Raw genomic sequence first — 12,926 nt, 5'->3', positions numbered from 1 at the left:
AGCCAAAGGCAGACACTTAACTGACTGAGCCACCCAGGCATCCCTTACCTCATTTTTTGAGGGACAGTTTTACTGGATATAGAATTCTGAGTTGACAGTCTGTTTAAAAAAATTTTTCCCTAGCACTTTTAATACATCAGCCACTACCTTATGGCCTCCAAGATTTCTTTTTTTTTTTTTAAGGTTTTATTTATTTGACAGAGAGAAAGACAGCCAGAGAGGGAACACAAGCAGGGGGAGTGGGAGAGGGAGAAGCAGGCTTCCTGTGGAGCAGGGAGTCTGCTTCTCCCTCTGACCCTCCCCCCTCTCATGTGCTCTCTCTCTCATTCTCTCTCTCAAATAAATAAATAAAATCTTTTTTAAAAATCTGCTGGTAAAGAAGTGTGCTTCTCATACTCACCTACTTCAATTGTCCGTTTTTTAAGTTTGCCAATTCTTTCTTCTTCTTGCTTAAATCTATAAACCATGTAGTCGATTTTTTTTTTTTCATTTCAGTTATTGTACTTTTTAGCTTCATAATTTCCCTTTGGTTCCTTTTTATACTTTCTATCTTCATTGATATTCTCGTTTTGTTTATACACCATTTTCCCATCTTTGCCCATGTTTTCCTTTCACTCTGTGGGCATATTTAAGATCATTGTTTTATAGTTTTTGTTTTATTTTCTAGTAAGTACAACATCTGTGTTTCCTCACACTGGTTTTTGTTCATTTTGTTTCTATGAATGGATCAGATCTGCCTGTTTCTTTGTCTGCCTCGTTGTGTTTTGTTGAACCTGTTCATTGAACAATGTGATAACTCTGGAAATTTAATTTTCACTCTTTCTCCAGGGTTTTCTTTCCCTTTTTCTTTTTTTAATTGTTGTAGGGGGTCTCTGTTCTGTAGATCAGCCTAAGGTGGAAGCTTAAGACCTTCAGAAGTCTTTTCTGAACCTGTGTTTTTCCTTGGGCATGTGCAGTGGCTTTCTAAATTCACCCATATATCTGGTTGCTTATGAGTGTCATCATCCTTAAATGCCTGGCTCCCAAAGGGAGAAAAGGTGGGGGGGGGGGGAATTCCAAACAGACACTATTCATTAAAATGTCCTGGAAGCCAGAGTGCCTGGGTGGCTCAGTTGGTTAAGTGTCTGCCTTCAGCTCAGGTCATGATCTTGGGGTCCTGGGATCGAGCCCTGTGTCCGCTCCCTGTTCAGAGGGGGCATCTGCTTTTCCCTCTCCCTCTGCCACTCGTGCTTACATGAGCATGGGCTCTCTCTCTCTCAAGTAATTAAATAGTCTTAAAAAAAATCTCCTGGAACCCACTGTAGTTGGTGGGGGTTGAAACAATGGCAGCCAGCCTTGGTGTCTGTACCCCAGTGATCAAAAGCAGTAAGCAGCAATCAGAACCTAGAACCTGGATAACTAGAAGACAATCTTTTTGTCCTACCTCGGTTCGAGCAAGACACACCTGGAATACAGGTCACTTTCTCCAAAGCTGTCTGCCATGGAGTGGATGGTGGGTAATAGGTAGGTCACTCCACTCCTGCACTAAAGGCTAAAATTGACTGAAATTAACTGCAGTTTACCAGCCACAAGTTCAAAGCCCTGAAAGTTAAAAAACTGGAACTGGAAGTGCAAGTTCAAATAGACTCCATAGTTTCAAAATAGTTAACTTCAGACAATTTGTAGCAGTATAATTGTCTAGGTGGGGGAAAAAAAGATTCCTGGTGCTCCCTACTCCACCATCCTCCCTGACATCACTTGCAACACAGCTGCTTTTATTTTATTTTATTTTTTTAAAGATTTTATTTATTTATTTGAGACAGAGAGCATGAGAGGGAGGAGGGTCAGAGGGAGACGCAGACTCCCTGCCGAGCAGGGAGCCCGATGCGGGACTCGATCCCGGGACTCCAGGATCATGACCTGAGCTGAAGGCAGTCGCTTAACCAACTGAGCCACCCAGGTGCCCAACACAGCTGCTTTTAGATGTCCTGAAATCTCAAAGAAACTCTCTAGCTTCTCCTCTAGAATTTAGGCAGTCTACTATATGTCTTTACCCCCTAATCTCTTGCCCCGGGCATTGTGGGTCTTTATAAGGCCGTGCAGCTTTTATGAGCAGTGCCTACTGCTTTCCCACTTGAGATTTGAGTGAGGTTAAAGAGACAGTCCAGGAACAATTCCTTACATTTTTGGCTAATTTATTAATTGATTCATTTATTTTATTTTTATTTTTTAGGGGGGCAGGTAGAAGGAGAGAATCTTAAACAGGCTCCCTGTCCAGTGCAGAGCTTGACATGGGGCTTGATCTCACAACCCTGAGATCATGACCTGAGTTGAAGTCAAGAGTCGGACACTTAACTGATTGAGCCACCCACATGCCCTGGTTAATCAGTTTTTTTAATTGCCTAAGACAATTCACTGGGGAAAGTCTACTCAATATGGTGCTGGGACAGTTACATATCAACCTGCAGAAAGATGACCTGAGACTCCCTACCTCACAGCATACAGTAAAATTAACTTACACTGAAATAATGAAAAGTAAAAATATAAAAATATAAAGTTATCAGCAGGTGGAGGTTAATGTTTTTTGACCAAGTGGTAGGGAAGAAGGTTGTTTGTTTGTTTGTCTGTTTTAAAGGAAGACCAAAAGGAAACATCCTAATGCAAAAGCACATGGTGATGTGTGTGTTTCAGTCCCCAAATTCCTTGCCAAAATGTGGTCTCTCAGGGCTCTGAGAGAACCTTTGTTCTCTACCTATAGGTTTTCTGGATTTATTTTATAATTTCTCACAAGAATAATTATTCCTTTTTCCCACATCATGGTAACATGAAAGCTTATTTTTTCTGAAAGCTTTCATAAATATTTAAATCAATATAATAATCAACTATTTAATTGCTGTAATCTTTAAAAATGTACAAAAACCGTAAATAAATACCCCCTTCCACTTAACTGGATACACTGCCCTTTCTCTAAACACCTCTCTGGGAACAAGTAAACATGACAGTTTATGGGGCAGTTATTGTGAGGAGTGAGGAGAGGAGCATCTTAGAGTATGGTATTTTATCCTTCAGGGATAGTACAATGTCCTCTGATACTAGACTGTGTGTGTGTGTGTGCATGTAATTTTCTAAGGAAATGGGATCATGTATTCATTCATTTTACTCAGTCATCTTGTTCTCTTATCTTCCAAACATGCCCATCTGACGTGGCAGAAAATGTTACAACTATTATAAGTGGTTTAAAGATATTGTTCTAATTAATGACCTTTGGATGTTTTGTCTCATTTTCCACATGCTTTTCAGCATCTGATTCATAATGCTTTTATATCTGATACTTATAATTCATAAAAAGATGGGAAACCTTAATGTTTAACAATTCAAAGTCCAGGGGTGCCTGACTGGCTCAGTTGGTTAAGCATCTGACTCTTGATCTTAGCTCATATGTTATTATGAGGGTCAAGAGTTCAAGCCCTGCATGGGCTCCATGGAGCCCACTTAAAAAAAATTCAAAGTCCAATCTCTGTCTTTTGGTTAGAGCATTTAACCCATTTACATGTAAAGTAAGTACTGATAAGGAGGGACTTCTATCATTTTGCTATTTGTTTTGTAAATGCCTTGCAACTTGTTTCTCCTTTGCTTTTGAAGGATAATTTTGCTGGGTATAGGATTCTTGATTGATAGTTTTGTTTTGTTTTATCATTTTGAATATATCAGCCCACGGTCTTCTGGCTTCCAAAGTTTCTGATGAGAAACTTGCAAATAATTTTTTTGAGGATCCCTATATTCACTCTTCTCTTGTTGCTTTCAAAATTCTTTATGCCCTTGGTTTTGACAGTTTGATTATAATGTGTCATGGTGTGAGTCTCTTTGAGTTCATCTCACTTGGAGTCCATTCAGCTTCTTGTATGTTTTTTATATTTGTGTCTTTCATCAAATTTGGGAAGTTTTCAGCCATTATTTCTTCAAATACTCTTTCTTCCCCTTTTCTCTCTCTTCTTCTATGCTTCCCATAATATATATGTTGGTCCATTCAATAGTGTCCCTTAGGCTCTTTTCATGTTTTTCAATTTTCTTTCTGTCTCTCAGACTCAATAATTTCCATTTTCCTATCCCCAAGTCTGCTGATTCTTTCTTCTGTCTGCTCAAATGTGCCTTTGAATCCCTCTTGAAATTTTCATTTCAGTTATTGGACTTCTCAGCTCCAGATGAAATAGGTTTATTTTTAAATTTTTTCCCGTCTTTATTGATGTACAATTGACAAATAAAAATTGTAACCAGACTTTTAAAATGTTTTCTATTTCTTTTTTTAAATTTGTTAAATTAATTTATTTATTTTTAGAGAGAGAGGGAGAAAGCAGAGGGGAGGGACAGAGGGAGAGGGAGAAAGAGTCTCAAGCAGACTCCTCATTGAGCACAGAGCCCAACACAGGGCTCAATCTCATGACCCTGAGATCATGATCTGAGCCAACACCAAGAGTTAGATGCTTAACTGACTGCACCTCCCAGGTGCCCCAATTTTGTTTCCTATTTCTTGTTGACATATCCACTTAGTTCATACATTGTTTTCTTTTCCACATCTTTCTTTAGTTCTCTGAGCAACCTTAAAACAGTTGTTTTAAAGTATTTGTCTAGTAGATCTGCCATCAGGTTTTTTTTTCAGGGGCAGTTTTTGTTGGTTTATTTTTTCTTTTGAAATGGCTGTACTTTCTCATTTCTTTGTATGCCTTGTGATGTCTTTGTTGAAATCTGGACAATTGAATCTAAAAATGTTGTAATGCTGGGAATCAGATTCTCCCCTTTCTCCAGGGTTTGCTTTATAATTTTTTGTTGTTGTTGTTATTTTAGGGATGCTTGGCTGGCTCAGTTGGTAGAGTGTGTGACTCTTGATCTCAGGGTTGTAAGTTCAAGCCCCACATTGGGTATAGCACTTACTTAATTTAAAAAATTAAAATTTTGGGCACCTGGGTGGCTCAGTTGGTTAAGCAACTGGCTTCGGCTCAGGTCATGATCCTGGAGTCCCAGGATCAAGTCCCGCATCGGGCTTCCTGCACAGCAGGGAGTCTGCTTCTCCCTTTGACCCTCCCCCATCTCATGCTCTCTCTCTCTCATTCTCTCTCTCAAATAAATAAACTCTTTAAAAAAATTAAAAATTAAAAATTAAAAATTAAAAATTTTTGTTATTTTATTGTTGGAGGTTTTCTCTGTGCCAAAGATCAGCATGACGTGTAAATTTAGGTCTTTTCTGAGTGTGTGCCTTTCCTTGGGCATGCACAGGTGACTTTCTAATTTTTCCTTATACGTAGTTGATTTTTAATATTCTAGTCTGGCTCCTAAAAGAAGGGGAAGAAATGAAAGAGGACAAAAGGGCACCAACCCTTCAAATACCTTGGAAATGATTTCACTTGTAGAGGGAAGGGCTTACAACAATGCAGGGATTTGCAGCAACAGTGGCCACTGCTTCTTTGTTTGCACCTCTGTGATCAGAAGCAGTAATCAACCATCAGAGCACAAATCCCTGATATTTGGGGAACAAGGTCCTTTTTTGCCCACACTTTCTCCCACAAGCTGTGTGTAAGCCACTCCAGGAACACATGCACAGATTACTGCCAGCAGGCTAGGGGTGGGGATGGGTGGCTGCTACTGTGCAAAGAGCTGAGATTAACTGTAGTTTACCTCAGTTTACCTTTCAAACCATCCCCTGGAATTTGCAAGCCTTCAATAGACTACAGAGTGCAAATGCTTATGTCAGACAGATTTTACCAGTGCAATTGTTGTCTAAGTAGGGAGACATTCCTGGTGCATCCTACTCTGCCATCTTCCCAGTATCCTCTGCTTTTCTTATACTAATCAATTACATCAGGTCTCTTCCCTAATGTGAGCTCCTCCAAGAGTGTCTGTCCTCCTACCTCAATTATTCCTACTACTTTCCAAGTGTGGATTTTTTTCATCACACTTTTCAGAATTAAGGAAATCAAGGTTCACAGGGTTTATTGCCTTCTTAAGAAGTTACAAAAAATTGGGGCGCCTGGGTGGCTCAGTCGTTGGGTGTCTGCCTTCGGCTCAGGTCATGGTCCCAGGGTCCTGGGATTGAGCCCCGCATTGGGCTCCCTGCTCTGCGGGAGGCCAGCTTCTCCCTCTCCCACTCCCCCTGCTTGTGTTCCCTCTCTCACTGTGTCTCTCTCTGTCAAATAAATAAAATCTTTAAAAAAAAAAAAAAGAAGTTACAAAAAATTAAACCATGTAGATGGGATTAAGTTTAACAGTGTTACTTTTACTTCTATTAACTGTATTATCCTATATAAAAAGTCCTCCAGGAAACTGCTTAAACCATTTTCCAGAAATGGAAAGGCAGTGGTGCTCCCTTTTGTGGTGAGGGCAGCATTAATATCCACACACTCTTATAGCAGATGATAGTCAGTTTAAAATATTCTCTGTGTGGCCTCAATGAGCAGGTGGTGTTACAGGTTAGGGAGAACAGAAGCAAATAAAATGGCTGTGGCACTTACCCAAGACATCACAATCTATCTTGGAAGACCATTTCAAATTAATAATTTAAATTGAGGAAGGGGCATTTGGCTGGCTCAGTCAATAGAGCATGTGACTCTTGATCTGGGGATCAAGAGTTCAAGCCCCATGTTGGGCATAAAGCTTACTATAAACAAACAAACAAACAAACAAACAAATAAAATTAAGGGAAATCAGAGAGGCATAGGTGGATTCAACCTGGAGCCAATCAGATTGCTTGAAAGAGAAAGCTATTTATGCGATGGTTAGGACTTAGCTACAGAGATGATTGGATGGATCAGTGGGGGTGAGAGTGGGGTTTAGAGAGAGTTTCAAATTGGTAAATTGGACATGTGTATCCTCAGGCATGGAGCACCTGGTGACAACCACGAACTGATGAAGGTTGGACAGCTCTGAAGCAGAGATAAAAGTTCAGATTTGATTAGTTGTTTTACATAGCAATTTGTTAATGTGAAAATGATATGTATGGACATCTTTGTAGTCTCAAAGAAATAATTATTTGCCAGTATTTTTATCCATAAACAGTATCTTAGAATTTTTCTTCTCTACCATATGCAAAAATATGTTTATGATGTTTCGATACATGTATATATTGTAAAATGATGGCCACAATCAAGCTAATTAACATACGCATCACCTCACACAGTTACCGTTTCTTATGTGTGATGAGAACATTTAAGATCTACTCTCTTAGCAAATTTTAAGTATACAATTCAATATTATTAACTATATCTCCAGAACTTATTCATCCTGCATAACAGAAACTTGTTACCACCCTTTGACTAGCATCTCGCCATTTCCCCATCCCTCAACCTTTGGTAACTATCCTCTTATTCTCTGCTTCTGTGAATTTGACGTTGTTAGATTCCACATATAAGTTAAGATCATGCAGTGACACCTGGGTAGCTCAGTCGGTTGAGTGCATCCAACTCTTGATTTTGGCTCAGGTCATGATCTCAGAGTTGTGAGATTGAGCTCCACACCCAGGGTGGAGCCTGCTTGGAATTCTTTCTCTCCCTCTCTCTCTGCCCCTGCCTGCCCCACCCCCCACTCTCTCTCTCTCTCAAAAAAATAAATGAGATCATGCAGTATTTGTATTTCTATGTCTGGCTTATTTCACTTAGCTAATGTCCTCTCGGTTCATCCATATTGTTGCAAATGGCAGGATTTCCTTCTTTTTAAAGGAAGAATTATATTCTAGTGTGTGTCTATATCTATAGGCATATAATATTTTCTTCATTCATCTGTTGAGACACTTAAGTTGTTTCAATATCTTGACTATTGAAAATAATGCTGCAATAAACATGGGAGTGCAGATAGGTCTTTGAGATACTAAAGTGGGGTTGCTGGATCAAATGGTAGTTTTATTTTTAATTTTTTGAGGAACCTCTATGCCATTTTCCATTATGGCTCTACCAATTTACATTCCCAACAGTGTACAGAGGTACTCTTTTCTCCACATCCTTGCCAACTCTTGATCTTTTGTCTTGTCACAATTAGCCATGTGAGATGGTATCTCATTGTGGTTTTGATTTGCATTTCTCTGATGATTAGTGATGTTGAACATCTTTCCATAGACTTATTGGCCATTTGTATGTTGTTGTTGTTGTTGTTATTTTGAGAAACGTCTATTCAGATCCTTTGCCTACTGTTTTTTGTTGGTTTTGCTATTGAGTTGAGTTCCTTTTATTTTTTAGATGTTAACTCCTTATTGGTTTGCAAATATTTTCTCCTATTCTTTAGTTTATCTCTTCACTCTGCTGATTGTTTTGTTGTGCAGAAGATTTTTTTTTTAAAGATTTTATTTATTTATTTGAGAGAGAGAATGAGAGAGAGAGAGCATGAGGAGGGGAGGGTCAGAGGGAGAAGAAGACTCCCCGCCGAGCAGGGAGCCCGATGCGGGACTCGATCCCGGGACTCCAGGATCACGACCTGAGCCGAAGGCAGTCGCTTAACCAACTGAGCCACCCAGGCGCCCTGCAGAAGATTTTTAATTTAATACAGTCCCACTTGTCTATTTTTGGTTTTGTTGCCTGTGCTTTTGGGGTCATATAAAAAAAAAAATTTCCCAGACCAATGTCAAGAAGCTTTCCCTCTGTGTTTTCTTCTAGTAGTTTTACAGTTTCAGGTGTTACATTTAAGTCTTTAATTGATTTTAAGTTGATTATTTATTTATTTATTTATTTATCTTTTTAACAACTGATAATCAATTTATTAAAAAGGTTGATTTAAGCATCTGCAATGGTGACTTCAACCTCAACTCCTGGCTCAATACTGTTGGAAGTAATCTGCTTAACAATCTCAGAAGGACTGTGCAAATCAATGAGTCGCTTGTGGATCCTCATCTGAAAACGATCCCAGGTCTTAGAACCTTCACCACAGGAGTTTTTCTTGTAGTGATTCTCAGAGTCTTGGTAGGCATCCGAACTGGTCCTTTCACTTTGAGATTCTTTTTTTTTTTTTTTAAGATTTTATTTATTTATATGACAGAGAGAGACAGCGAGAACAGGAACACAAGCAGGGGGAGTGGGAGAGGGAGAAGCAGGCTTCCCGCTGAGCAGGGAGCCCGATGTGGGACTTTTCCTTTGCGCCTCTGATCAAGTCAGCACATACCTTTTCCAAAGATTTTACGTTGCAGCTGGTGAGAGTAATTCTGATTCGGTGAATCGCCACCTCCGGTTCCACGGGTGTCTTTCTGGTGTCTTTAAAAGCCATGGCTGCGGCGCGGCTTCCTGACCGACTTGTTCCTCAGTGAGAGCGAATAGCGGTGAGTCAGGAGCAGAAGCGGGGCGTCCAAACCTCCGCTGTAGCTACGACCGTGTCTTCCTCAAAGAGCTATTTTTTTTTTTTTTAAAGATTTTATTTATTTGTGTGAGAGAGAATGAGAGACAGAGAGCACGAGAGGGGGGAGGGTCAGAGGGAGAAGCAGACTCCCCGCCGAGCAGGGAGCCCGTTGCGGGACTCGATCCCAGGACTCCAGGATCATGACCTGAGCCGAAGGCAGTCGCCCAACCAATTGAGCCACCCAGGCGCCCCTTAAGTTGATTTTTTAAAAAGATTTTATTTACTTTTTTGACAGAGAGAGAGAGCACAAGCAAGGGGGAGCAGCAGGCAGAGGGAGAAGCAGGCTCCCCACTGTGCAAGGAGCCTGATGTGGGACAGCTCATGACCTGAGCTGAAGGAAAATGTTTAACTGACTGAGCCACCCAGGCATCCCTTAAGTTGATTTTTGTATATGGTGTGAGACAAGGGTCCAATTTCATTCTTCTGTACATGGGTATCCAGTTTTCCTGACACTGTTTATTGAAGAGACTTTCCCCGTGTCTGTTCTTGGCATCCTTGTAGAAGATCTGTTGACTGTAAATGTTTAGATCTGTTTCTGGGCTCTCTGTTCTATTCCATTGGTCTATATGACTATTTTTATTCCAGTACAATACTGTTTTGATTATTATAGCTTTGTAGTACATTTTGAAGTCAGGCAGTATGATTCCTCCAGCTTTTTTCTTTTTATTCAAGATTGCTTTGGTTAGTCTGGGTCTTTTGTGGTTCCATCTGAATTTTAGGAATTTTTTTTTTCAATTTCTGTAAAGAATGACATTGCCCACTTCTTCTAGATTATCTGACTTGTTGGCATATAATCGTACATAAAAGTCTATTATGATCCTTTTTATTTTTGAAGCCTCATTACAATGTTTCCTCTTTCTGGGTTTATTTGAGTCTCTCTCTCTCCCTTTTTTTTTTTTTTTTTAGTCTAGCTAAGGGTTTGTTGATTTTACTTTTTAAAAAATCCAACTCTTAGGGCGCCTGGGTGGCTCAGTTGGTTAAGCGACTGCCTTCGGCTCAGGTCATGATCCTGGAGTTCCGGGATCGAGTCCCGCATCGGGCTCCCTGCTCAGCGGGGAGTCTGCTTCTCCCTCTGGCCCTCCCCCTCTCATGTGCTCTCTCTCTCTCTCTCTCAAAAAAAAAAAAAATTTTAAAAATCCAACTCTTAGATTTGTTGATTTTTTTTCTACTGTTTCTCTACTCTCTATTTCATTTGTTTCTGCTCTAATCTTTATTATTATTTCCTTCCTTTTGATAACTTTGGGCTTAGTTTGTTCTTTTTATAGTTTCTTGAGGTATAAAGTTAGATTGTTTGAGATCTTTCTTCTTTTTTAGTGTTGGTGTTTATTGCTATAAAATTCCCTCTTAGAACTGCTTCTGCTGCATCACAAGGTTTTTTTTTTTTTTTTAAGATTTTATTTATTTATTCATGAGAGACAGAGAGAGAGAGAGGCAGAGGGAGAAGCAGCCTCCCAAGGAGCAGGGAGCCCGATGTGGGACTCGATCCCAGGACCCTGAGATCATGACCTGAGCCGAAGGCAGACGCTTAACCATCTGAGCCACCCAGGCGCCCCAAGTTTTTTTTTTTTTTTTAAGATTTTATTTATTTATTTGACAGAGAGACAGTGAGAAAGGGAACACAAGCAGGGGCAGAGGCAGAGGGAGAAGCAGGCTTCCCGCTGAGCAGGGAGCCCTACACGGGGCTCAATCCCAGAGTCCTGGGATCATGACCTGAGCCGAAGGCAGATGCTCAACGACTGAGCCACCCAGGCGCCCCTCATCACATGAGTTTTGTTAGGTTGTATTTTTATTTTTATTTGTCTTGGGATATTTAGAAAAATCCCTTTTTGATTTCCTCTTTGAACCAATGGTTGTTCAAGAGTGTTGTGACTAGTTTCCTCATATTTGTGAATTTTCTTACTGTTAATTCATTTCTAGTTTCATCACATCTCATACTGCGTGAAAGGATACTTGGGATGATTCTTACCTTCTTAAATGTACTAAGTCTTGTTTTGTGACCTAACCTGTGATCCTGTGATCTATCCTGGAGAATGTTCTGTGAGTATTTGAGAAGAATGTGTATTCTTCTGCTTTGGGTGGAAAGTTCTCTCTCTCTCTCTCTGTGTATAATCTGTTAGTTCCATTTGATATATAGCATAGTTCAAGGTAGCTGTTTCTTTATTGATATTCTGTTTGGATGTTCTGTCCATTAATGAAAGCAGGTTATCGAAATCTCATACTATCGAAGTCTCATACTATTATGATATTATGATCATACTATTATGATATTGTCAATTTCTCCCTTCACATGTAAATACTTGCCTTATGTACTTAGATGTATTTATGTGGTGGGTGCACATATAAAATTGTTATATCTTCCTGCTCAATTGACTTTTTAAACTTTATATGGTGACCTTCATCTATTTATCATGAAGCAGAGTTCTGCCTGTTTTGGATTAATACGTTAATATTACCATTAATATATCATTCATATTATGCTGAAAAGGCTTTTTGGTGGTTTCTTTGCCTCAGTCTGTTTCACACATACTGCTTTGCAAAGCTGTGGGTCGCCCAGTTTACTTACACTACCTCACTGCTTATGGGACAGAGTTGACTGAGGTTTTGTTGGGTTTTTTTTCAAACTTGTTGATAATGTTATTCTTCTTTTTGTCTTCAAGTGCTGGTGCATTATTAAAGTTTTTAAACATTGGGAAAAAATTGCTGGGCTATAGATTATGGATAAATTCAAATTTACTAGGAAATGCTGATAGAAGGTATGAATTAACTATCTGACCATTCATGCACGTGCATTTATTTATTCTTTGCAATTGGCCAACACCTTTTATTTTTGCCTGTATGGTGTTAAACAGAATCTCCATGTGATTATATATTGTTTTTGTTAATTACCATTGGTGTTGAGCATTTTTCCTATATGGTCTTTCATCTTCTGATGAAAATTTCAGTCATTTTCTCATATTTAATTTATTTGTACATTTACTGATTTCTTACATTTTTTTTTTACTATTCTGCACACTAATCCTTTATCATCTTAGGTATTAAAATATTTTCTCCCAAATTCACTTTCTCCCAAATTTTCACTCCATTTTACATTTTGATGGACTGTTCTTAATTTTATTTTATTTTTAAAGATTTTATTTATTTGACAGAGAGAGACACAGTGAGAGAGGGAACACAAACAGGGGAGTGGGAGAGGGAAAAGCAGGCCTCCCGCAGAGCAGGGAGCCCGATGCAGTGCTCGATCCCAGGACCCTGGGATCATGACCTGAGCCGAAGGCAGACACCCAACGACTGAGCCACCCAGGCGCCCCTGGACTGTTCTTAATTTTAATAGCGTTGAATTTGTCCATCTCTTTGGGCTTACTTTCTTCTCTTCCCTTTTTTTCCCCCAAACTAAAGATCTCACATATTTATTTCTGAACCAACCTACTAGTGCAGAAGCATAGAAACAAAGAGAAAAATGATTTCCCCAATAAAACATGCCCAACTATTCAGAGATCGTGGTGATGTTTTCACTGTGGCCTGGTAAGATGTTGGTTACCACAGTGGAGCATAAATATGTGGGCCATCTCATGTGTGATTCC

At 39.6% G+C, this 12,926-nt stretch overlaps 1 pseudogene; it reads right to left on the bottom strand.

Annotated features, from left to right (window-relative positions):
- Positions 1-8,690: 8,690 nt before the first annotated feature.
- LOC110593921 lies at positions 8,691-9,216 on the bottom strand (annotated as a pseudogene).
- Positions 9,217-12,926: the final 3,710 nt, after the last annotated feature.

The sequence above is a fragment of the Neomonachus schauinslandi genome, chromosome 1, assembly GCF_002201575.2.
Source record: "Neomonachus schauinslandi chromosome 1, ASM220157v2, whole genome shotgun sequence".
Classification (NCBI taxonomy): Eukaryota; Metazoa; Chordata; class Mammalia; order Carnivora; family Phocidae; genus Neomonachus; species Neomonachus schauinslandi.
Note: the sequence above shows the minus strand (reverse complement) of the source record. Positions and strands in the feature narration are given on the sequence as shown.